Source organism: Cricetulus griseus, chromosome 3, assembly GCF_003668045.3.
Source record: "Cricetulus griseus strain 17A/GY chromosome 3, alternate assembly CriGri-PICRH-1.0, whole genome shotgun sequence".
In the NCBI taxonomy this organism is placed as follows: domain Eukaryota; kingdom Metazoa; phylum Chordata; class Mammalia; order Rodentia; family Cricetidae; genus Cricetulus; species Cricetulus griseus.
Genome location: NC_048596.1, coordinates 185,075,195 through 185,102,059, shown reverse-complemented (window position 1 = coordinate 185,102,059; position 26,865 = coordinate 185,075,195). Strand labels below are relative to the sequence as shown.

At 45.1% G+C, this 26,865-nt stretch overlaps 1 protein-coding gene across 4 annotated transcripts in view; it reads right to left on the bottom strand.

The window, feature by feature from the left end:
• The window catches only part of Zfhx3 (zinc finger homeobox 3), a 244,019-nt gene that overhangs the window by 186,388 nt on the left and 30,766 nt on the right, over positions 1 to 26,865 (bottom strand). Inside the window, exon 2 of one of the 4 annotated variants that reach the window (XM_027405956.2) lies at positions 11,095 to 11,417. The exons of the other annotated variants lie outside the window; for them this stretch is intronic. The gene's annotated coding sequence lies outside the window, so the exon portion shown is untranslated. The remainder of the gene's footprint in view (positions 1 to 11,094; positions 11,418 to 26,865) is intronic. 4 annotated transcript variants of the gene reach the window in all.

Here is a 26,865-nt window from a genome sequence, read left to right as displayed (position 1 = left end):
TACCAGAGCTACATAGTGAGACCCCCATCTCCAAAGAAGGGAGGCAGACAGGTAAGCAAGCAGGCTGGCTGGCACAGAACCTGGAGGACAGTTCAGGAAAAGATCCATGCAGCTCCTTCCTGGGTACCCTCAACAGGCAGCTCACTGCCAAAAGCAATCAGACCACTCTGCTCACTCCCATCAGCAGAATGAAGTAATAGGCTACAGATACCTCAAAGCTCCTCATGAACCGGATGGAACCTACAGTAGGAGCTGCTTTGGTTGAAGGGGTTAGGTTAGAGCCAAAGGGTAGCGTAAAGGATGACAGTGGTAACCATACCACAATCCAAAGTACAGGTATCTGTACCAAACCAAACAAAAACTGGCTGATTCCCTTTGGGAGTCTGACCTAGTCTATGTGCACGTGTGACTTCTTCAAATGACTTGTCTGCTGGGGTGGAGCCCCGTGAGCCCTAGTTCCCATCAACCAGTAACCAGATAACCAACGATCACCATCCGAGCCTGTGTGACATTCACAGAAAGAACATTGATATTCAAAATAAAACTTTCTTATTTGTGGGACACCCAAGGCATCCTGGGAAGAAGGATGAAGGGCAGAAGTAAGTCCAAAACAGTGACCAAGATCCCTAGATATCCTCACTTAACAGAGGATGACCTCATAGAATGGGATCAAAGGTTTATGTCATGGCTCATGCAAACTCTCCATCCCTGAACAGAAGGCCATTCCTATCCTTGCTCCTGGAGACCTTTCTCCCACCTGCATGGATGTGTGTAGGCTTGGTTCCAGCAAGCCTATGCCTTGATGCCAAGTCCCATCACTATGACCCTGCCCATGTCAGTCACAGCCTGCAGTTTTCTGTCTTGCTGTCCAAACTGAGGCTTGACTTCCTGACCCTTATTGCATAGACTCTTGACTGGCTGGGGCAAGAGCTACTGGCAGAAATCCCTTCCGATGGCAATACCTTGCTCAGTCCTTGACCCTCACTTTAATCACACACCAGGGGGACCCCCCTCTCTGGGCTCCTTCCTGGGAAGACACAAGGAAAAGAATGCCACAGCAGCAGTAAGGTTGACAAGTCATCCACTTTATCTTTCCCTTAATCCAATCCCGCTTTGCCTACTTCAGATCCTCCATGAAAGCTGAGCCCCCAAAATTTTAAAAATTCACTGAGATATGATAGGTCAGTGTTATTCAAGTTGAACAGCACCTGTATTGTAGGGTATGCAATGTTGAGGGCCCCTGTCACAGCCTCCAGTAGGCCAAAGGGGTTAAGGCTTGCTATGGTACGCAGGTTCATCCCCAGGACTCAATGGAACACTTTTTAAATATTTATCCACATTATATTAGCATATGTATATATATCATCAGTGAATGTATATATACCAATATCTACATTAGTATCTATGAACATAAATATACATGATATGTATCTATATAAACATACAGATGCAGCATAGGTGTTTCAAGACAGTCAAACTGCACATATCTACATGAAATTTAACAGAGAAACTGGGTCATATCTATTGCAAACATCATAAACATCATCCATTCTATGGGTGGTTTCCTCTGCTGTCATAGTAGAGCCCCGAGTCCCAGTTCTACACAGACAGAGGTACAGAGGTACACACACACACACACACACACACACACACACACACACACACAGAGAGAGAGAGAGAGAGACACACACACACAGAGAGAGAGAGAGACAGAGAGAGACAGAGAGAGAGAGAGAGAGAGAGAGAGAGAGAGAGAGAGAGAGAGAGAGAACACACCAACAGCATGACCCCATTAGCAAGATATTGTTCCAAACGACTGCCACGACTGCCATTTACTATTACTGAGCCCCTACATGACAAGCCCTGCCCCTGGCTTAGCTGAGGGAGTGAACTCTAGCTGTTCTGCTAGGGAAAACTGCCCTGGTCACCTTCATTCCAGCAGGAGGAAAAGAGACTGTAAACATTAACCAGACCAGAGACAGGACAGCCAGTGAAGGTGATACAATCTCATGTGGCACCAAAATCCACCTCCAGCATTCTGTCATCTGATGATGGACTGTTTCACCTCAGATACTCATTGGTCCAGGGAAACCTGAATGCTACGAGCAATGTTCTCAGATAAGTGGTTTCTCTCTCATAGTAAAAGGTGGATCAGAAAATGAGTGCACAAGGAGGCCAGGGACTCCTGTTGCACATTGCCTCAGGCCTCAACTGGATTCCACACACAGTAATCTGTCCCCTAGGAAAGGTGAAAGCAGTGCTGGAATGAACAGGAGGGATGACCAGAATTCCCTCTCAGCATTCAAATTCCTGAGTCACAAATTGGAACCCCAATGCTGTTACTTACATGCTATCTCTGGTACAAATTGCGCGCGCGCGCACACACACACACACACACACACACACACACTGCCTTTATGAAGTTGCATTAGCTTCCAGAGCCTCTGTTTAAAACCCTTCCTTCTCCCAAGCACTTTGAGATAAAAGCTGTATTTGCTTCACTGGCCAGCTGTCAAATTCCGGCACTTGCCTGGGCTACCACCAGAGCAGTCTTTCCAACAGTGGAAGGCACAGGCTATGCCAGCAGAGCAAGGGTTAATGGAAGCTGACCGCAGCATAGTTGTTAAGGTAATCAATACCACTGAGATACTAAAGCAGCATAAGCCACAATATTGATTGCCAAGAAGATGATAAAACTGTTTATTATGATAATTGCAGGGTCCCTGCAAGATGCTCCTAGCGCTTCCTAAAGCTGTTTACAAAACTAATAAAGATTTGCCATTTCAAGGTCTTTCATTTGAGCCAATCCCTCAAACTCCTACTCCCTACCCAAATTCAGGTCTCACTCCTGAGGCTATTAGGAAAAGTCACTGCAGTAGGTCCTAGGTGATGTGCCTAACCCCCTGCCCTGTGGAAGAGAAGTGCAGCCAGCAGACACCAGGATGTGAACAATTCCTCCTCAGAGCCCACCATGTGATAACTGCCGGGTTTGACTGAAAGAAGGGGCTGCTCTGGGCTCCTTAGCCTGACATCCATTTGTTAGAACACATTGAAGAAACCACATCACCTTGGTTGGTAATTAAAACTTCTCTGGAGAACTAGGTGGCTGTGGAACTCACTGAATACCATTCAGCATAGACTCTAGGATGCATCGCTACCAACACATACCAGCAGTGGCCTGGGCTGCTGAGCGAGGCCCAGATCTGGAGTTCTACCAGACCCAGGGCACCAGCTGAGTGGGAACAACTCCTCCCTAGCCACAAACACAGCCCTCTGCTTTAAGATGGAGAGCTGGACCCACGCTGTCATGATGAACTACAACATGGACACAATTCTTAACAGTGGGTGTCACAGGTGTTTTACAGAGCCATAGAGTCCTGAGATGAAGTATGATAACCTCAGCTTTACAAAACTAGGCAAAAAACAGAGTGTTTTCAAAGCACAAAAAGAAAGAAAGGAAGGAAGGAAGGAAGAGAGGGAGGGAGGGAGGGAGGGAGGGAGGAAGGAAGGAAGGAAGGAAGGAAGGAAGGAAGGAAGGAAGGAAGAGAAGGGAGGGAGGGAAGCTCTCATGTTTTGGAAGAGCCCAGTGGCATTTGGAAAGCAGGATGGTCTGCCTCACTCAGCACTCAATAGCTCTTGGCTTGATCTCCAGCAGCCAAAGGACTTAACCCATAAGACAATCTGCCTGGGTGTGGCCTGCAGCATCACTTTTGCAATTGAGGAAAATGACTCTTAGGGTAGATGACTAGCTTAAGCAGAATGATGGGAGGCAGCATCCTTTCTGTTTCCTTTCCCCAGCTAAAGTATAGAAAGAGTAGTATTAAGATTACTGCCTGGGCTCCAATCACCTCTGCTCAGGCAGAGCAGTCACTGCCTTCTAGCTGCTCCCAGCAACCCCGGAAGGCCACAACCCACAAACTGAGCCTGTGCATACACATGCACCGTTTAATTTTGGAGACAAGAAGAGACACGCTCTCCTTTGTAGACACCTGGCTCTGCCTCACCTACTCCCAATCATACAGAAATCAGAAACACAGCGCCAGTTTTATACAGAATGCAATCTCTCTGCCAAAGACCTGGCTGTGAACTCACAGGTACCACAGCATGACTGGAAGGGATGTACCAGAATCATCTTAACCCAGATACCTGTTCTTACAAAAACCATTTGGCACCCAGGAATGGCTGCAGGAAATGGAAGGCTTCTTTATGACTACATTTCACAAACAGTACACTCACTCCCAGGGAAAGGGCAAAGGGCAGTTTGGTAGCCTCCATCTACCAAACTCCAGGCAAGATTTTCACTCATTCACATATACCTATGAGATCCATATTGACAAAAGCCTCCTTGGATTTGATACCAAGGAGATTAATATTAAGAGCAACTAATTTTGCTATTGCCTTTTAACCTCACTTGCACATTAGTTGGACTCTTAACAATAACTTCAACAACAAACATATGTGTGTATATATGTATACATACACAAACACATGCATATATATATATATATATGTATACACATACACACACACACACACACACACACACACACACACACACACACACACTCACACATCTCCACCCTAAGAATCATATGGTCCACATTTGGAAACCCGCCCACAATGGCCATCCGAGCCTGCCTAAGTGCTAAGAACCATTTAGGAGCATTGTAAACCATTAGGGCCATTAGCTCTAATCTGACCTCAACAAAATAAATCAACCTGCTAGGAACAAATTTAGAAGCTTTCCAAAGTCAAGTTCTGAAACCCTGTATGGCTTAAAAGCGCAGTGCAGGCCAGGGACAAGTAGCCAGACCTGGAGCTCCCTCTGCTCTCACCTTCCCCATAGCCCACACAAGAAGGCACACTCACTGGAAGACTAAGCATGCTGGTAGAAGCCACTGGACACAGAATTCACTGGTCACACAATTCACTCCATTCTTTTCTGCATTGGCCCTACACATATCTGTCACCCAGACAGCTATGAATGCCTACTTCCAAAACATGTGAATATCTGGCTTCCACTGGTGCTAACTCGCTCTCAGCAATGGGTCAGTGCTCATTCAGCCAGCCTTTGTACCTTCCTATGCACAGGTAAAGTAAATTCATGTAGACCATGAATCAACACAATAAATAACTTCTCCAACATAATAGCCATCAGCATACTCTATAAATTTACAGTGTAAAATCATCATCTCTCTTCATCTTTATTCTCTGCTGAGAATTACTTACTACATTTTGAATGCCAATAGGATGTCCTCCATAAAAGACACAGGAAGTGAAACCTACTATACGGCCAGTGATTCCCATCAGCAGATGGGAACAGAAAGCAAAGGCCAGCCATACTAGACAAGCAGGCAGTCGATGTGTGTAAATCAACAACCCTGTGTGTTTAATTGACAAAAACACACACTGTATAGTCATTTCAGGACAGCAGAACTAAAGTAGCAAGAGTGAAGAGAAAACAAATTAGGAACCGGAGAACCAGGGCGTAGCACACTGCGTTCTCTCACCCGAGTCTGGAATTGCTAAAAGCTGAGTAATCCTTTCCAGCCCCACCCAACATGAATTTCCAGGTATCAAATTATATGTTAATTACACCAATGTGAAGTTATATGAGGGGAAGTGTTATTAGTCAGCACCCAGGGGCGGAAGTTCGGGAAAACTCAGTTTGTTTTATGAAGCATGTTTTGTTCACAGGCCTGGGGCGTCCCTGGCTCCAAAGACAAGGAACTTAGAACATCAGACCCCAAGTTACCTCCCCACCTCTTGGGACTCCACATCCCTCTAGCTAAACTCCCCCACCTTAGGACCAGGTTCTCTTCTTGTCTGTGCATTTGGCACACAGGGTGCTACACCCCAACCTGGCTCAGGCTCAGCCCACATAAAGTGATCAAGGGGAATAAGCTACCCCTGCCAGGTCTGGCAATGCCTAAGGTTCAGGATAGCACTGTGTCCTGCTGTGACCTGCCTTCGGAAGCTAGTGTACCTGTGCAGAGACACAACAAGAGTTCAGAAAATGCAAGAATATTAGCAATAGAACTCAGTGCCTCCCAGATGCTATTCTTGTACTGATGGGAATGAGGAACACGGGGGAAGTCCAGACCTGTCCCAGCCAAAGTGGAGACACAGAACACAGAGCCTTGATACAGTTATGCAGGGATCTCAGAAGTGACCCACCCTTTTCCCCTCTGGCCTTTCTCTTCTTAAACTTTTTTCTCCCCTAAAAATGCACTCAGTAGGCAGATGTGACACAGGCACTCAACACCTTGATGTAGAACAATACCAAAGGGACCCTGCATATAGCAAAGTTTGTATACTATTAGTTTAGTATATATTAGTATAGTATCTACTAAAAATAGTATATATTAGTATAGTATCTACTTTGCAGTGGTTGGTACAGAATCTAGTGTGACACAGTATGTAGTACAGAATAGCCTATAGAACGATACAGTATCAGTATAATATAGCAACAGTAAGGAATAGTAGGTGGTATCACTCTAGTACACACGCAGTAGTAGTATGAGTGTTAAATCATTCTGTACTTGGCTGACATCCTCGCAGACAGATCATCTGAAAGCTACAAGTGGCTGGGGGATGCAACTTAGTGAGAGACTGCTTGCCAAGCATCATGCATGAACCCCTGGGTTCCATCCCCCTGACAGTAAGTAAATAATAAATAGATAAATATAAATGCTGTGCATGAGCTCTGAGCCTACTTTTGATCTCAAGTTCATCAGATATAAGTAGGGCTCACTGCTGCCTTCTTACCTGGTTGTGAAGCTTTTCGTGACCGGTAGTATTTAGCACAGTAGATGGCTAGTGGTTGTTTTCTGTTAATATTCATGCATACAAACACACAGAGAAAGAAGTGGCCTTGCTTCATTCAGTGTATAACCCAACAAAGACCCTATCCTCACTTTCAAGGCTCAGAGAAATAGAGTCCTGCCTGTGGTCGCACATTTCGGGCGACAGAATACTGGGTTTGAAAACAAGTATAAGCCAGGTGGTGACGGCGCACACCTTTAATACCAGCACTAAGGAGGCAGAGGCAGTTGGATCTCTGTGAGTTTGAGACCAGCCTGGTCTACAAGAGCTAATTACAGGACAGCCTCCAAATCAATAGAGAAACCCTGTCTCAAACACCCAACCCCCCCAAAAAAAGAAAATGAGTATAAGAGTCACATACACACACACAATCTGCAGGAGACACATCTCCTTAGATGTTCCTTGGATGTCTGAAACTCTAGGTAGGACTGACTTCTAAATATACTATTCCTTATCTCACACACATACATATGACAATACCCAATTTAGGCACAGCAGGTTAGCAACAGTAACTAATAGCCAAGGGGAATAACTGAATAATATGCTATGATAAACATTACTTATAGCCTACAAATTCTTCCTTTTTGGAATTTTCCATTTAGTATTTTTCAGGCCGTGGGTGAGCTGGGGTAACAAAAACTGTGAAGGGTGAAGTCGCTGATAAGAGTGTTCTCAGATTTCAGTTCAGTGTCTCTTTCGTATTTATTCTCTAGACTACCATACACACACCGGTGGCCATGGTCTAGCATGTTCTTAATGATACTTCAGTGAATACAACATGCCCTGAGTTTGTTTGAGCAATGTGACTAGCACCCATTGTACTTCCTTAGATATTACCGCTTGAATCAAGGCAAAAGCAGATAAGTACAGTTTCACCAAGAGATCCCACTCAAACAAAAATGTATGTCAACTGGCACAGAACAGACACAGCAAAAACAGTGCTCCAAGTTGTCTCATTCTCTCAGGGTGGGCAAAACTGGCTTTCCTAAGGGTCAGCCACCATCCCAGCATCATGTCCTGTTTCCTCTCTGTATCTCTGGCTCTGTGCAGGGCATCATCTCCCATGCAAAGCCACCTCTCCTTCCTTCAGGCTTCCTGGGAAGGGTCGTGTGAAGGGTTATCAGCCTCTGTGACCTCTTCAGTCATCAATAGCCTTCTGCCTCTCCCATCCCCCAGCAAAGACCTGCAGCAGAGCCAGCCCTCAGCTCTCCCCATTAATGCCTTTCTCTGTGTCCGGCTATCACAGGAGGGCTGTTGAGTGAGAGGACCTCTGGTTGACCTCTGCTGACAGGCTTGGAGCCCCCTCTGTCCACTGATCTAATGTCAGGCAGAGTAATTAGCCACTGCGTAGTAATTGCAGCTTCTAACGGTGCTGGACCAAGGATGCAAAAATCCCCTGGAGGAGCCCTGTCAGAGACCCCAACCCACACAGATGCAACTATCTGCTCACAGCAAAAAGGGAGGGATCAGCAACAATCCTGAAGGAGGCCAGAGCTTTTCAGGGATTAATTAAAGTGGGACTTGGGTAAGGACTTAGGGAGCTACAAAAGAAAATTGGTAAACAAAGGCAAGTGGCCAAGGAAGACATCTAGGGCTTGCCTGGAAAAACCTATTCAGGAAATACAAGCTCTCAAGATAAACAGACATGCGCAACGAAGTTTCATCTCAGCCTCAGAAGGAATGTGGGAATTAGCCTTAGGGAAGCATCAGTAGGTGATGCAAGAGGCAGGACACCCAGCATAGGATTGCTTGACCTACCTTAACCCTTCACCCATGTCTATTTCTATCACTACTTCAACTCAAACATGCAGCACTGTTCACCTTAGAAGATGCTTCATAGCTGGGCAGTGGTGGCACAGGCCATTAATCCCAGCACTCGGGAGGCAGAGGCAGGCAGATCTCTGTGAGTTCGAGGCCAGCCTGGTCTACAGAGTAAGTTTCAGGACAGGCTCCAAAACTACAGAGAAACCCTGTCTCAAAAAACAAAACAGGAGGAGGAGGAGGAGGAGGAGAAGCTGCTGCTGCTGCTGCTGCTGCTTCAGAGTCAGCAGAACTGAAGCATCTGGAGTTTATGCATGAGTATTCTGCCAGACTCCAACAGGCCACCTCCTCTACCGGTAACATGGTTCAGGGTAACATACAGAGTCCCTTCTAAGAAATAAAAAGGCAAACCTCCACACACAGCAGCAAGCCCTTAATGGGATTCAAACTTAAACACCTTCTCCCTCTAACTGGACAGTGAGTGTTACCTCCCCGCCCATCAGCTCCACCATCAGCCTTGTGAAGTGTACAATGGCCTCCACCTGCTTTTTGCTCTAAATTTCCTGAAGTTGCTGGTACCCAAGAGAACTGCTGGAAGTCTTTCCCTGAAAGAGGCAGAAGGTTCAGAAGTCATAGCAGATTCCCATGTAGACAAGATTTCCCACCTAAGTACTCCATGGACTTCAAATTTCCTTTCCCCGCCACAGTACTGTCTGGTTTCCCAATGTATTCAGGACACCTCTGGGTTGAATCCAGTTACAAAACCCAGGGTAGCAGCAGCAGATTGCACGAATTCCCCCTTCATTTGCTTCCCCAAACAATTAATATACTTAATAACTCTGGCCCCCACGACAGAGTCCTCAGATGCCCCTCGATTAACCTCTCCCCGCTATGAGCAGTGGGCCTCCACCAGCATTCTTCTGCTCCCGATCACTCAGTCATTTTTTAATCCGCAACAAGGACTCCGTGCCATACTGTGGTTTTGTTCTCTCTTAATCTTTTATGAGGGACCTTATGAAAAGCTTTTAGAAAATACAAGGGAATTTTGCCTACCAGGTCATCTTTATTATTTTAGAATTCTTTATGAAGAAATTACAGAGCTTAATGTTGTAAATGAATATTTAAAACTCGGCATTCGCTTAGACATGCAGGTCTGACTCAGGTTATATTTAAGTCGCTGTATTATCTCCATCTTTGGAAATATTGCTGTCTGCCTACAACGAAAGAGTGAGTTTCTCACCCTGACCCTAAAGGATGGCAATTCCTGCAAATGCCCAGAACCTTCTGGGTCAGGGAAAAAAAAAAAAAAAAAAAAAACACATACTGAACACCAATTGCACATACCCATTCCAGTGACTTTTGACCTATTACTGTTCAAAAGTCACTGGGTCCAGGAAGGCCTCCAACCTTTTCTAGCTTTTCCCAGGACAGTGATAAGTAAACAGCTGGCAAGCACATCTGCAGGGAGCCAGCCACAGCTTGACAATGGCACAATCTCTGTCCCTCTTAAATACATGTTCATTGTGCAACCAGCTCATCTCTGCACTCTGGGGTAGGTGTCCCCTAGTGGGACAATTAAAGATGTACAAGAGGACGTGGTCTCTTTTTTTTTTGTCATATAAAAATTATTTTCTTGGAATGTCTAAACATAAAACATTTAGTTAATTAAATATGCATCTTCTTTAAGACCTGGGCTAAGAGAGCTCTTTTGGAATTCTGGAATTCATTTGAAAGCTTTCCTATCAAGTAAACCAGAGGGCTAAATGACTCTAAGTCATACCAGCACATCATCCTTATCAGCAAGGGACTCCATAGCCTTCTTGATCCATGTCTCTGCTTATAAAATTACACTTAGCCCAATGCTTTGCTTCAATAACTAAAACTGTAACTAGGGTCCTGAATTATAAGGCCAGATGAGATATGCCTGCCACTTTCCCAGAACATGAGTTATAGCAAAACTGACAAGTTCCAGGAAATAGTCTATGGAGTAAAGAGTATGTTTGCATTAGACCACCTAAGTTAATCCATCATTGGACACCTATGAGGCACCACAGCCAGTGAGATGGCTCAGTGTGCAAAGATGCCTGCTGCCAAACCTGACCACCTGAGTTCGAGTCCAAGGGCCCGTACAGTGGAAGGAGAAAACCAACTCCCCACAAGCTGTCCTCTGGCCTCCATACATTTGGCATGCCACATGTACGCACACACATTATCTTATAAATTGAATAAATGAATAAATAAATAAATACATAGATGGATAAAATGAAGTGTGGGCTATTTTTAAAGTGTCATCTAATAGAACTGCCCAAATTCTGTTTTTACCACACTCCTCTCTGCTCCTGACGCCCTAGAGGGCAGAACTGGAACTGCAAGTCCAGGAGCCCCATTATGGCAAAGAAGCAGTTCAGCCTGCTCTTAATGAGCTCTTGTAAGGAAGCAGGAAGTCTATAAAGTAATTTAAATAACTTCCAGTCCTGAAATAAAGGAAATTAAACCGCTGGCACAAACCTGTCTGATGGACAACTTCTTTGTCCCTCGGATCACATCCACAGTCACAGCTGTCATAGGCCTCTTCCCAAGGCCAGCCCCCAAATTCCTCTCCTATGAAACACACAAAGGCTGTCAGTCCTCACGGCTCTCCCAGCCTCTGCAGAGACCCGAAGCCAGGGATGTGGTGTGGCAGGCAACAAGCACACAGGAATCAGCCCATGAACCCCGCACGGGGTACTCTGGCACTCCCCACTGTCGGACCTCTGGCAAATCACATCACTCCAAGAGGCTTCGGCACATCAGCATGACACAGGGAAGGCCTGGATCTGGCCACAGGACCTCTAAAATTGTAAGAGGGTCAGATGAGAACGTTGCAAATTAAAGGCAAAGAAATGCTGGTATCGTTTGAGCCACCCAGGGCCCTCCGGCCCCGAAATTTCTCAACCTTCTGCTCAAGAAGCCCCGTCCTACTGTGGCTTTCCTCCTTACTAAGAATGTTTATTCTCAGTTTCTTCTGAGCCCTTAAATGCAGGTAATTATTTGCTTGGATAATGGTTAGTCCTACTGGACATTGTTTTCCTACAGGCAGAGACAGTGGTCTTTCATCTTCTAGAAACCAGTGTGACCAGAGCACCAAGCAGATCCTTGATAAAGGGTTGGACTCCACCACCCCCATGGCTACCCAGACAGTCACCAGATACCAATATGCTACCAATGAACCCTCAACTATTCACAAAACAAGGCAAATCTCTTAACAAGGTGAGACCAGTAACCCGATGTGAGTCTACAGGGAGGGCGCCAGAATGGGGGTGCTCAGGACCTCTCTCTGCAAACAGCCCCAATTTCCCACCTGCAACCCTGCACCCACTGCTGTGGCCATGGCAGTATCACCTGATGAATCTAAGCTGCCAGATGATAGAGGCTGTTCTGGCCGTAGACTTAAGTTTACTTTCCTGATAACAATCAACCAGGTATGAACTAGTCTGACCAGTACTGTGGACACAGGATCACTACAAAGACAAACTTAAAAGAAGCTTAAGATCCCTTTCGTTCCTCTGGTCCCATAGCTGCTGTTACAGCCAGTCTGTGAAGCCTCAACTCCTCTGTAGGAAAAGCCAAGAATGAGGCAGGACTGTCTTCATAGACAAAAAAGTTGCCACTTTCTGTGCAGAAAGGCAAGATGCCTTGAAAGAGAACCATGGTTCTTACTCAAAAAGAGACCCAACCAAGCCCCCTTTGAGAAAGGAAATCACCAACAGAAATCCAGCTTTGCTGTTTAGAAAGACCCTGGCACAGCGGGTCTCATATTACAGCTTTGTTCTTCCTGATACTGATGCCAGGGCCCTGGAGAACAATCCTGAGCTTCACAGACTCCATGTGAAGTCACTCTGTCACCCCAACAATTTCTGCAGGTGTACAAGCTCTGTTCCACACCATGGTAGCTGTATTTTGATGCCTGTGTTGCTTGCTGATAACCGTGTGTTTTGTTTTTGTTCTGTTTTTATGTTTGGTGGGTTTTGTTTGTTTGTTTTGTTTTTGATGCTGCGGATTAGACCCAGAATCTCATGTATGCTAATCACCACATCATAGCATTCTTAATACCACTGAAGAATTCATGGTGACATCTGGTTCGGGGCCTGTGTAACCTGCATGATTGCATTCAGAGGGTCCAGGGGGCCTGTTTGAGCAATCACTGTCTTTCCTTAAAGGTCTCACAGGTTGAGCAACAGTTGTCCTTTACCCTGGAGGGCTGCTGAAACTCTTGAGCAATACCGTTCCCTTCCAGGACTTCCCACAGTCCTTGCACACCAAATGACACTCACATCTCCCAAATATGGGGGTAGCTAGTCTCCTGGCCATAGTGTGGCCATAGCTGGAAAGGATGCAATCTGAGGACAGTCTGTCTAAATTAGCTTAATCCAAGAAGCAAATACAGATTGTTTACCATGAAATCATTCATAGGACTCCCAACTACAGAAAAACCTGACTTCCCACCAAGTCCACCGACTAACAAGCCCAAGCTATGCTTCATCTAAATCAGGAGTTCTCAACCTTTGGGTCATGATCCCCTTGGGGATCAAAGGACCCCTTCACAGGAGTTGCCTAAGACCATCAGAAAACACAGATATTTACATTACAATTCAAAACAGTAGCAAATTACAGTTATGAAGTAACAATGAAAATAACTGTATGGCTGGGGGTCAGCACAACATGAGGAGCTATAGTAAAGGGTCACAGTGTTACGAAGGTTGAGAACCACTGATCTAAATCCTTCACCTAAAATGGAAGCCACAGAGGCAGGCATGATGGCTGATGCCTGTAATTCCAATACTCATGGAGGCTGAGGCAGGAGGACTGCCATGAGTTCACATGCCAGCCTGGACTACATTTCAAAATCGTGTTTCAAAAGCAAACAAATATAGGAGCTACCTATGTAATTGTAAATTTCCAAATAATCACATTTTTTTTTTTAAAGAAGGAAGCAGGACAGTAAGGTGGATGGTAATACAGCTTATCTACCCATTATCTATCATCTGATCTCAAATGTAATCAATCCAGATTTTATTAAGGTGTGCCCTCCTTTTTTGGGTAAAATATGAAATGTGTTTTATGCTCTCAGAACAAACTTCCTCGTGCTTGGTGACCACATCTGACCAGTGGCTTCGGTACTATGTGACTGAAGACTGTAGGTGAGATCTCAGACCCCGACTCTATTTGGCCTCTCTGTAATAGTTCATACTATTCGAGACTCTTCGCCACAACATTCACAACTATAGTTGGATGACAAGGTCCAAAGTGAAGCTTGCTGGTGCTAGAGTGACCAGATTCAAGGAATCCTGTGCAACTGTCTGATTATATCTAAGAGCAGATGGTCCAGAAGAAACCCTGGGGTTTCATGAATTGAAACCCTCATAACCCTGTATGTCCTTAAGCACATGGAACTAACTGTGTGTGGCCACAAAGCAGACTGGGATGTTGCCTGTGACCAGAGATGCTTTCCTTACTACCTAACTCATGATCACACCAGATCACTCTGCCCTAGTCACGCCAAGTTTGATATAACACATACAAAATGATGAAACATACTCAAATGATCAACTGAAGTTGTTCCTTAGGTAATCTTAAGATACAGAGACACAGGAAAACTCCACAGGCTTTGTCAACTCAGTCCAGGGCTGGGCAAGACCGGCTCAGGCCTGACCACTCCATCTAGTCCTGCACAGAATGAACTCCATGCTACTGAGAACCAACAAAGAAGATATGGACCAGCCTTCCAGTGCCAGGCAGGAGGAATCCCTCGGGAGGCTGCAGCACACGCCTGCAACTCTGGAGGGGGCCCATTTGCTTTATACCATCAACGCAGGGTGCATCTCTCTCTCTCTCTCTCTCTCTCTCTCTCTCTCTCTCTCTCTCTCTCTCTCTCTCTCTCTTTTGAGACAGGGTTTCTCTGTGTAGCTTTGGAGCCTATCCTGGCACTCGCTCTGGAGACCAGGCTGGCCTCGAACTCACAGAGATCCACCAGCCTTTGCCTCCCGAGTGCTGGGATTAAAGGCGTGTACCACCAACGCCCAGCTCGGTGCATCTCTTTTCTGAATCTGACTGACCCCATCTACCAGAGCTCATGATCTGATCTAGAAAGCATCACTGTCAAGCTAAAGCCTCCTCAGTCCAGACTGGGCTCTAAGAGCAGGGCAATCAGGGAGAAACGGAAACACAGAACACCGCTCACTCTGGCTCCCTGTTCTGGCTGTAGGCAAGAAAAGGTGTGCTCGAAGCTTTGGAGCGGGCCAAGGCTGGGCTTTCTTCCCAGAACCCCACGGGGGACAGAGCTGTTTCCCAACCTTCAGATTCAACGCACTGCTTTGGAACAGGTGGAGGGGCTCACCCAACTATGAATCCTGAACAGGAACAAAGAATGAGGATCACTGTGTGTCCACACTCAACAACATACTCAACTCTCCCATCCACAAGGGTCCCTAAACCTGTCCCCAGGGCATCAAAGTGAGGGACAAAGAGCATGTGGAGAAGGGAGGAAGGAGGCGGCTCTTGCTGGTGAGCCGATGGGTGTGAGTGCTGAGTATTAATTAAAAGCCATCTGGGAACAATGGGCTTTTCATACTTGGAGCCCGCTCTGCACAAAGCTCGGCTTGTTCTAAAGGAGGACTCTCCTTTGCTTTTTTTTTTTTTTTTCCTTACTCATTTCCTAGGGTTGTGGCAATGTCTGGCACCCAGCTCAACCCACTGGAGTATCCTTTAACCAGAAGACGTGCCAGGCCAGCCTAGTCCTTGACTGCCTAATGGCCACATGCAGACACCAGAAGGGACAACTGCAGGAAGCTGGTCTACTCCTACTCCAGCCCATGGCTTCCAAGGCTCCTGGGTGTTTCCCTACATAGCTGCCTGGCCCATAGGAACACACTGGGCATCTGCAGAGGCCCAACACCCATGTCCTTCTCAAATTACACTGCATGTACCACACCCAGTAGACACAAGGCATGGAATCCTGAGTCTAACTGTCCAACCAATAGACACTTGAAGGCAGGCCTAACTGGGAAAGGAGGGCAGACAAATGTCAGCTACTGAGATGACTCCCTCTTCTACATTCTGACTGATTCCCAGAGTCTCCACTAAGCAGCACAGATTCCTCCAATGGAGACCTTTTTTTTTTTTTTTTTTTTTAAATTCAGGATGGGATTTAGGAGGAAGAACCAACAATGACCATCTAAGATGTTCCTGACAGTTTAACAAACCATGACCTCACTTAACATCCTAGCAAACAGCATCTACAGGAAACCAGCCCAACAGCCCACCTCCTTGCATTCATATCCTGGGTAATCCTTTCTCCCCTGGACATGAGAGAGTGACCAACTTCTCCCCACCAACAGAATGCAAACAGATAAGGCAGATGCTACAGGCTGTCACTTCTGAAATGAGGTTACAGAAGCCAAGTGCCATGTCAGAAGCCTCTCTGGACAGGGCAAGGTGCCCTTCAATGAACAGTCAACAGGGTCTTTGCCTGAAAGCCCTAGAGGAACTGTGACCTATCAGCACCTAGAGTGAGCTCAGAAGTGGGTCCTTCCCCAGTCAAGCCTTCAGATGGGACAACAGATCTGTACAACCCTTGCTCTGTAGCTTATAACACTGTAATTCTCCTGCTTCAGCCACCCAACTGCTAGGATTATAAGTGGTGCCCAGACCACACCTCTGATTTACAAAAGAAAAGCTAAACTTTGTGATAAGTGGCAGCATGGGATTGTCACACAGACCACACTTGATGGTTGCTTTCTGGTCACGTCTTATTCAATGCAGTTATTAAGTTACCTGAAAATGGAAAGGTACCAAGTTGCCTCAGAGTGTGAAGGCTAAAAGTAACTTCCATTCCCTAGTCAAGAAACTGACACCCAAAGTCAGGGACAGAATTTGGTACCAATTATGTCCCGTGGCCACCCAGAAATCTAGGAGGCTCCAGGAAAAACATGCCAACCACAACCACGAAAACGCCACTTGCAACCTTCCTACACCCTTTGGCACACACAATGGCTGATCTCCAGATGTTCATACACAGACTTGTTCACGTAAGAGTGGGGAAGATGCCATCTGCACAAAGGCACATCCCCTGCTCATCTTTACTTTAAAATCCAGGCAGACAACACAACCATTCCTACTCAGAGAGCCAACCTAAGCAGAGAGGCTCTCCAGGCCTGCTTATCACTAAGACTTCCTTTATTTTTACAAACACATACCACAGATGCTTACAGTAAACATCATAAATAATTAAAGTTAAGTAGCCTACGGGCACTCTGTGTAGTGTTCATACTGTTTAGGTTTTCCCTAATTCACAAAACTGAACCATCTGCAACAGGCTTCCAGACACAACCACAGACCAGTGCTACTCAAATGATTCTACATTCTTACTAAGTTGCAAACATTTTTATTTCTATGCTATGTAAGTAACAGAAGCTGGGCAAGGTGGCTCATGCCTGTCATCCAGTACTGGGAAGGCTGCTGAATATAGCCAGCCTGGAGTAGTGAGTTCTAGGTCAGCCTGGGCTATAGATGGAGAGGCCACCTCTCAAATCACAAGTAGTATAGACAAGATGGTTTCTATGCTCCTATCCCTGAAACCCAAAGGTGAAAAAAGACAACTGACTCTACAATGTTGCCCTCTGACCTCACCTGTGCAGTGGCATGAGCCAGTGTGAGGGAGCGCACACACACATTTAAAATAAAACAAAAAGTAATAGACATTAACTTGTTTGGAGTTCAAAAAAGAATATCAAAAGTGCCTAAATGGGGAGCTAGAGAGACAGCTCAGCAGTAACAGAACTGGCTGCTCTTCCAGAGGATTGGGGTTCAATTCTCAGCACCCACACAGCAGCTTATAGTCATCTGTAACTCCAGTACCAGGGAATCCCATGCCTTCTTTTGGGCTCCAAGGGTGCCAAGTACACATGGGGTCCACAGAGAGACATACAGGCAAAACACCCACACTAATTAAAAGTTTTTTAAGTAGCTAACATTCTAATACCTGAAAATAACTGCTCACTAATTATTTTTATATACATTGTAATCTTTAGCTTCTCCTTTATATGTATTTTTAATTAGACTGAAGTTCTAGAGCACACACAGCCTTCTGTTTAACTGATGTCAGCACAAAGACATCACATGAATGGGTGTCCTGATGTCACCCTTATGAAGCTGACACTCTACCAGGGAAAATGATTTGGAAAAATGAATTTTAGCACCTTTAATCCCCGCACTCAGGAGGTGGAGACAGGAAGACTTCTGAAAATAAGAAGCCAGCCTGGTCTACAAAGCTAGTTCCAGGGCAGCCAGAGGAACACAGAGAGGAGAGAGAAGACAGGGAAGAGGGGGGAGGGGAGAGATGGGGGGAGGAAAGGAGAGAGAGAGAGAGAGAGAGAGAGAGAGAGAGAGAGAGAGAGAGAGAGAGAGATTTCTTTAAATATATAGTTGGGTATGGCATAGTAGAGCACACCTTTAATCCCAGTACCCTGGAGGCAGAGGCAGATGGATCTCTGTGAGTTAGAGGCCAGCCTGGTCTACCTAGTGAATTCCAGGAGGAAACAGGAATCTGGAGTAGACAAGCTCCACACTTAAGCAAATGTTATAGTCAAGGCTTGTGACACACATGGCCAAGCTACTCCCTATAAAGCATATACTGACTTTTCTACCTATTCACCAGAACAGAACATGTGCCTTATAAAACCAACTAAATAAATTTTGGTTGAAAACCACAAAAAGGCCCCGCCTCACCCATAATCAAACAACTAAAGGTAATGAAATGCTAGTCATCTGGCTTTCTGAATGACCTGAACTAATTCTGGGTCACCCTTTTATGCTTGAGTCCCATTTTCTACCATCTTCAGCCATCTCCAATTTTTAGAACTCTTCGTATAGTGAAGATGTTGATGACAGCTTGTCAATTACATGAGCCATAAACATCTTTTCCCAGTTTGGCAGATACCTTTTAATTTTGCTATTAATGCCCACCATGTAGACTTTTGTTTTGTAGTGTGTGAGGTCGGGGGCGTTAACGTACATGCGAATGCCAGCAGGCTGAAGGACAACTTTGGGTGTCACCCTGAAGAACATCATACACCTCCTCTGCAATGGTGTCTCTCGTTGAACCAGAAGCTCATCTATTCTGCTAGACCAGTGACCAGTGAGCACTGCGGATCCTCCTGTCTCTTTCACCCCAGCACCAATATAAGCATGTACCATCTATGCCTAGCAACTTCACACAGGTTCTGGGGAACTTAGTCAAATGCTTGCAAGATGAGTGTCTTACCAAACTGTCCACCCTCTGAGATTCTGTTTCATTTTACCATAGAGCCCAAGCTAGCCTCAAACTCCCTACACATCTCAATCTGGCCTTAAATTGGCAATCCTCAGTCTCCTGGTATTTTTTGAAGTCTAGCAAATCAATTATCACCTGTCCAAAATCCAGAAGTGCTAGCGTGAGAGTTCTGCTCTTGCGTGCATTCAGATGAACATGGACTTAAACACTTTCTGCTCTTTCATGATTAACCCCACCAACTCCAGTGGAGCTGATGATGTATATGAGGAGGAATAGTTGCAGTTTAAAGTGTCTAAAAGTGCAGCTGAAGAATCACAGAATACACCCAGTGCAGTGTAAAAGGCCTGAGGCTGATGCACACAGCATGCCCAAAGATGTGCTATTAAGTAGCCACTATAGCTGATGCATATAGTCCGCTGGACTTGAGTCTCCTCAGTTGTAACGGGAGAAGTGCCTCCTGTATATTCTTCTCAAAAGGAATGAGTGAGCTAAATCCATGGAAAATGTTAATATAGTACTTGGTACTCAAAAGTACCCAGGAACACAGGCTATCAATCTAATTCCTCTGCTTATTCAAAATTCTGCCTTTGTCAGGTGTTTCCATTTGATTCCAGCCCATTGTGTTGGCTCAGCATTTTCTAACCACTTTTCCCTAGTTGATGGGAAGCTTATTTATTGTTTATTTTTTAATTTTACTTTGTAACTCAACTCCTTAATCAAATTTCAACATATTTGAGTGCCCTAGGAAGACAATAACATCTACAAATGATTCCCATTGCTTCTTTTTAACTCTGGTTTGCTGGCCAATTCAATAAGGCAGGAAAAAGAAATGGGCTGTCTTTGTTCCCTTCCCCATTGCAAAATGCTGCCACTCCTGCTTCACTGTTAAGTCTGAAGTCATTGAGTGAATGAAATCCCTTTGTAGCAAACCAGAAACAAGAACAAAAATAACAAATGTCTTTTTAATGCTTCCCTTTGCTCTGCTTACAGGGTTACCTCAAGAGAAGACATCCGAACACTAATCTGACTTTCCTAGGATGAACCCTCTGGTTACAATTCTTTTTAACAAGTGCTAGAAACATCTATGTATGACTATTATCTGGCATTTTTGCACCTACACTCATGCCCGAGTAATCTTCCCTCCTTCCCTTTTTCTTGAGTCAGGATATGATATCAAGTTCACTATTTTCTGCCTTATTCTCTCCAGGCTAATACTCCATGATCATCTGCTATTCCCTGCATCCCTGTCATCTCTGGACATCTTTGGTGACAACGCTGGTCCCCAGAGCTGTGATACTTTTATAAAGCCAGTTGTGGTGCTGTGTCTGCTTTCCTAAGCTCTGGGAAAATGTACTGAGCAGGTGATTATTTTGTCGACTAAAGTTTAAAGAACTTACCTCATCCATTAAACTTACTGTAGCCCAGACCCTTTTTTAGGAAGGCTTCTGGTTGTTTTGTTATTCTTACTCATATTCTCTCTGTGTCTCTCTGTCTGTCTGTCTCTGTGTCTGTCTGTCTCTCTCTCTTCCTGGTTTAAAGTTTTAGATGTCTGCATCATTTCCTCAGATAGCTTCCTCACTGGGATTCTCACATATGTATTTTAGGTTACTGCAATTACTTCATTTCAAATACAACTTAGAACGGTACTCTTTTTTCAAGATACCAACTTGTTTTTAGTTTTGCATACTTGGGCTTTCTCTTTTCTTATTTAGACACCATAATGATTTAGCCTACTTCTTTTCTTTTTTCCCAAAATAAATAGCTCTTAGATTTACCAGTTCAAATGCTTCTATTTTTCCAACTCATTAATTTCACTTGTTTCTTACAATTCTTTCTCAAGATATCTTTTTTACTTATTCTTCTCAACTCTAAATTAAACACTAAGTCCATTTGTTCTCATTTTCTCCTATTTAATAATGAAAGGGATGAAAAAATTGATGAAAGGGCTGTAAGCTACAAATATGCCCCTAAACACAAGCTTGGCAATGACTCCTACATCTTGGATCTGTGGAACTTTGGTGTTTTCCTCATGATTCTACAGCAACAATTTTACTTTCCACACTTCCACACAAGTGTGATCAGGAGAACGTTAATTCCATTTTTAAAGAAAGGGTCTCATACAGGCCACGCTGACCTTGAAAGCTTTTTGTAGCTGAGGATGACCTTGAACTTCTGATTCTCTGGCTGCCATTCAAGTGCTGAGATCACAGGCATGTGCTACCATACCCAGTTTATGTAATGTTAGGGATCAAACCCAGGGCTTTCTGCATGCTAAGCAAGCACCCTTACTCACTGGACTCACCCCCAGCCCCTTTAAGTTAATTAGTAAGCAGCCCATTTCCCATGGATGAAATAAAACCACAGACATCCAACACATATTCCCCAGTCAATGCCCACACTTTCTCTAATGCAAGTTAGCCCTCAGTTTCACTAAGCAAGGCTAGCTATGGCTAAAGAAAAAAAGAAAGAAAGAAAAGATTTAAAAAATGACCTCTGATTCTATAATTTCTCTAATTTCCAACTTTAGAAGAATTAAGATCTTGGGGGAAACTGGGGAATAAACAGACCTTATGAGTTCACTGGGTTTCAGACAGGCTGCTATTTTGAACCCTCCTAATTCACAGGGTGAAGCTGAGAGGGCCAATAGGCCCAGTTTTCCCCACCCTTCCTCACTTAGCAGCCCCCCTTCCCTCCCAAATGCTACTGTGCAGCTCTGGTGCTGCACATGTCCCATTATTGCTTCAAGTGAATGGCAATCCCAAATTAATTGAAATAACCTGTGATAGAAAGTATTCTGCCACATCAACTCCTTCCCTTCCCACAGACTTTGTCATTCCAAGCTGAGAGAGAAGAAACAATAAACCCCATAAATCAGCTTTTCAATTTATGTTGAAGGAATCTGTTCCCTACTTTCTAATTTCTGCAACTGGGAAATTCTGTATATTATGTTACCCTATAATGAAGGATGCCAGTAAACAGAAATCCACACGCCTGCACACGACAGATTATTACACTGTACCGAACTGCAAACACTACCAAGTTGTGTGCTCTTGGGACCATTGTTAGTGAGACGCGGTTATTTAATGCCTCATCTATTAAAAAAAAAAAATCATTCCATATGGATGAAAAATGAGCACACTAGCTTGAATATGGGAAAAATAGAAAATGTAATCATATATTACTTAAAATCTATAACATTTTATGCAAAGATAAGGGAGCAGTAGCCAAGCTTGGGGATTTAGAACTTCTGAAAGTACAAGGGCATTACCTCATTGCAGGCCACCACAGTCTCCACCCTCACCCTGGGCTAGAGACAAGCAGTCGAAGTCAAGGTCTTCCTTTTGCACCTTTTTTTTCAAGTGTAAGTGTGTGTAGAGTGAGACAGGGAGGGCACGTGCACTAGGATGTGCGTGTGGCCATCAGAGAATAATTCTGTGGAGTGATTCTCTTCTTCCACCTTTACTTGGCTTCTGGGAATCGAATTCAGGTCATCAGACTTGTTCGGCAAAGTGCCTAAACCCTGAGCCATCCCAGCATTTCCCCTTTGCAAGTTTTGACTATATAAGAAAGCCGCAAACCCACCAGAAGCCTGTGGGCTTCCATGCAAGAGTAGAACATTCCATGGCATCATGGCCCCTGCTGGGGAAATCCGAAGCTCCCAACACAGAGCAAAACACTCACGGCTCAGACTCTCCCTACTGAGGTCAGGCCACAGTGCAGACCCACACACAGATACCAGCAAAGAAGCCAGCTAAAGGGAAGGAACCCTCTACCCCCATTCCCCACCCCCCAAGCCCAGTGCCTCCTTCTCATTCTCTGTCTTTGGAGCCCCAGAGGTTCTGCACCCCCTGCGGCTAAAACAAAAGACAGCCCACAGGAAAACCAACTGCCCTTTTGGCTGGTCCCTGGCAAAGGGGAAGTGTAAAAGTGCAGAGGGGAGAGCAGAGCAGCTGCACTAATCCTGTTTTGTCCTGCAGTAATTAATAGTATAATCCACATTTCAGATGCATTAAAGCGAAAATGCTGCATTATCAGAGCGCTGGGGCACACAGCCCCAGGGCAGAACCTTCCCTGCTGACCTGCAGGACCAGGTGACCTCATTTTAGCCTCCTCCTCTCTGGGGAGCTGACTCTAGACACCTCATAAAAGAATTGAGCTGGCAGCCAGAAATCTCCAGTCTGCCCAATATGCTGGGTCTGTCTTTGGAAGCTACACCCGCAGTGTAGCAGTGTCCAGACAGTCTGGCCCACTGGATTGGTTCACCCTAGAAGCCACTTAATCGGCCCCACTCTGGCTAGCAATACATGTGTAAATCTATGGATAGATTTTTTTTTTTTTTTTTTTTTTTTTAAGATTTAAGCTAAATCTTTCCCAAAAGGTGATGCTGTGATAGGGGACAGGGGTGCATGTAGAATGAAGATGTCCTTCCTAAATGCAATTCGGTGTAAATATCCTATTTTTTGGTGCCAAGTGAAGGCCTTCATAGACATTCTGGGGCTACCAGATTAAGTTCCTATCTAGGCCTAGAAACTGACTGCTGCTTCCTAGGCCCAAAGAGGAAGTATTTTCTGCAGCTAACAAAACAGTATCTTCACAGGAAGGACACTATTAGCTCACCAAACAAAAAGATACATTTACGCTAAATGTTGCAGTCAAATGTCAGAAACACTGAAAAGCACATTTAGTTGAGCAGGGTCTTCTCAGCCCCGTCTGGAGGCCCTCCCTGCCTGACAGGAAAGTCTCAGTTCTCCAACACACCAAAGTGTGAATGGGTACATCCAACAGCACGCTGAAACCTCTTATCCCATTCATATCCAGAATGAGTGTGTGTTGTTCTCAGCTCATCCTCTGTCCCAAGCCCACTGATGGCTACATGCTAATCCCTACAACTAAACTTGTAAATTCTTCTTGGAACTTGGCTGAAACCGCTTTTGGTTTTTGGTTTTTGTTTTGTTTTGATGTGTATATGTGCGTGAGTGTTTGGTCTGTATGTATGTGCACTATGTGCGAGCCTTATGTGCCCAGAGGGCAGAAGAGAGCATCGGAAGTGGAGTTATGGTTGGCTGTGAACAATTGTGTGGGCGTTGGGAATCAAAGCTCGGAAGAGCAGCCATTGCTCAAGCTCTACCTGAAACCACATCTTACTTCTGGTAAATGAGTCTAAACAGAAAATATGTTAGGAGTAAATTTTATGTCGTTTTGAAAGGAAGCTCTAATCCAGGAACCTATTACCCACAATTCTGCCTTTGAGAGTCCTACCTGGAGGGTGGGTGTTCAGGTCAGTGAGAAGATTCCTGCCTGCCAAGTGTAAGGCCCTGGGTTCAATTCCCAGCACCTGGTGGTGGAGGGAAGCAGCTTACCTAGACTTTAATACACTGCTTCATGATGTTACTAGTACCGCTAATGCAAAAAAAATTTTTTTTCAACTTCACTAACTTCATAAGAATACCATTAGAGTCTGGCCCAGGAATGAGCTTCCTGCCATCTGCATGATCCAGTTGAGTAGAAAATGCATCCATAGATATCTCCAGAAATGCATCAGGATTCCTTGTTTTGGCAGTAGAAACTGCCAAAAAGTCACATTGAAGCAATGACACCTGTTGTCTGGCTCCGTTTTTGACTATATGCCACAGACCAGCCATTCACACATAGCCATGGTCCCCAGATGGTCTCTGGTACAAGGAAGGTGGAGAGAAAGTCACCACCACACGTACCTGCTTGTCTATTCCCATAAGGTGACCACATACAGCACATCCATCTCCTGGACCTTTGCTCCTCCCACACTGCCTCGACTTGCCCCCACAGAGACTCATGTAAAGAACCTTTATACAACACTCTCCTCTCTCTCTCAGCTTCTACTTAGAATCTCACCACACTACAGTTATCCAAACTATACCACATCTAAGCCTCCTTCCCTCTTTCTAAGAAATATTCTGTAGGGGAACAGGTAGAGATACATGATATTTCAGTGTGGCACTGGCCTTAGCTTTGCCCTTCCAACAACCCAACTCCAGACCCACAGAGGTGTCTCTCTCCATCAGCTACAGCAACTCCTCCCACAGGACCCCTATTGTGGATTGAGAACCAGCCTTCCAGCATGCCCGCATCAGAATTATCTGGAATCTTGTGAGTGTACTACCTTATATGGCAGAAGAGACTCTGAAGATGGGATAGAGTTAAGGATCTTGAGATAGGACACATTATCTTTGTTTATCAAGATGGGCCTGCTGTAATCAATGGCGGCCTAAAATCGAGGACAAAGGAGAAGGCGGAGTCCACAGGAGACATGAAAACATAAAGAAGCAGATGAAGATGGGGGAAAGATCACCAGCCGAGGAATGTAGGCTACCCCAGAAAGGTAAGAACATACTTCACAAAACCCCAGAACCTACTCAAATTGATTTTGTGGATTCCTGGAACTCCAATGTAAGACGTAGAGACAATGTGTGTTGTTTTAGGATACCAAATTTGCAATAATTCATTGCACCATCAATTTAAAAACTCTAACACAACCCTTCTTCATATAAGAGACCTATGAATGACAGTACCAATGATGTCCCAGGCAACCTCAGACCACACCGGTCTCTAGCATCTAAAAGCCAAATGAATCTTCTTGTTCCCCATCACCAAAACTTACACTCATAGGCCTTGAAACCCTAAGTAAAGTTCAAGGACATGAGATAGGGGAAATTTCCATAATAACCTACTGCATTTGAGATTTACAAATATCTAAAGCAAGCCAAAGAAACAATTACCAAAAGCCTTTACTTAGTCCAATAGAAGACTTTGAGCTGGAGAAAAAAAAAAAATCTATCACAATAATTTCTCTTCCCAAGCAGGCAGATGCTAGGCCAACCATCCTTGCCCAATAAGTGCATCCCACAGGTGGGCTGGCCTATAGCCTGGCCATGATGCCAGGCAGCCTGTCTGAAGAACTGGAAAGCCAGGCCCGTGCCCACTGGGCTCCTTAAGACAAAGAGAGGAGGCGGCTCAGGAAGGTGGTGGCATCCTGCCCGCCTCAGTGGTAGCCTGGGGCCATTGGATCTCGCCATCTCTCCAGCACCTGAGAGGTGTGAGCCAGGCAGCCAACCACATCAGAAGCTGGCTGCCCGCCGGCCCCAATTGCCCAACACCTCCAGAGGAACCAGCTTTCCAGGACTGGGTTTTACACACCACACAGTTACAAGCAAGGAGGGTCAAATGGAGGTGCAACACTATGCAGAACAGCCCACCAAAGGCTAGACAGACGGAAAATGTATTGCTGTACAGCAACCACCTAGTGACTCCCATGCATAGACTGTTCTCCCACTGCATGGAGAAGCTTTGCCAGGGCCTTATTCCTAACCTACTCAGCTCTTTCCATCACAGGCTGGGCCATCCATCCACTTGGAACACCCCAAACCTATGCTCCCAATTCTCTCAGTTGACACTTTCCCAGGCTCCATGTTAACAACCGACAAAAACCACTACATTAACAGATAACATGATCTATTACAGTATAGTTGTCAGGGTTGAGGTAAGTGCAATTACTCAGCAGGATTTAAACATTCAAGCTTTAGTGACTTGTATGAGGCACTACCTCAGGCAAGGTGATGTAGTTTTCAAAAATTAACCACTTTCCACAAAAGGCTCTCTTGCTTGTGATAGAATGACTACATAACCTGAGCGGAGACGGCACACTTCCACAAACGGGGCTTCAAGGTGGTCCATGTGCAAAGACTATACTACTTCCTTTCACCCCCCCTTTCTTCTGATAGCCCCCCCAGAAACCAGCCCCAGCCTCCCCACTTTCCTTAGGTACCATATATATGCCTTCTTTTAAAGCCCTTACACCAGAGCCAACTCCCCGGTAAGAACAACCATTGATAGCCAATCTTTAACCTCTGTAGGAGCCAAACTGCCCTCTCATGCACTCAGTCAGACATTCCCATTCCCATGTTAATAATGTACCTGGCACTCCCACCCAACAT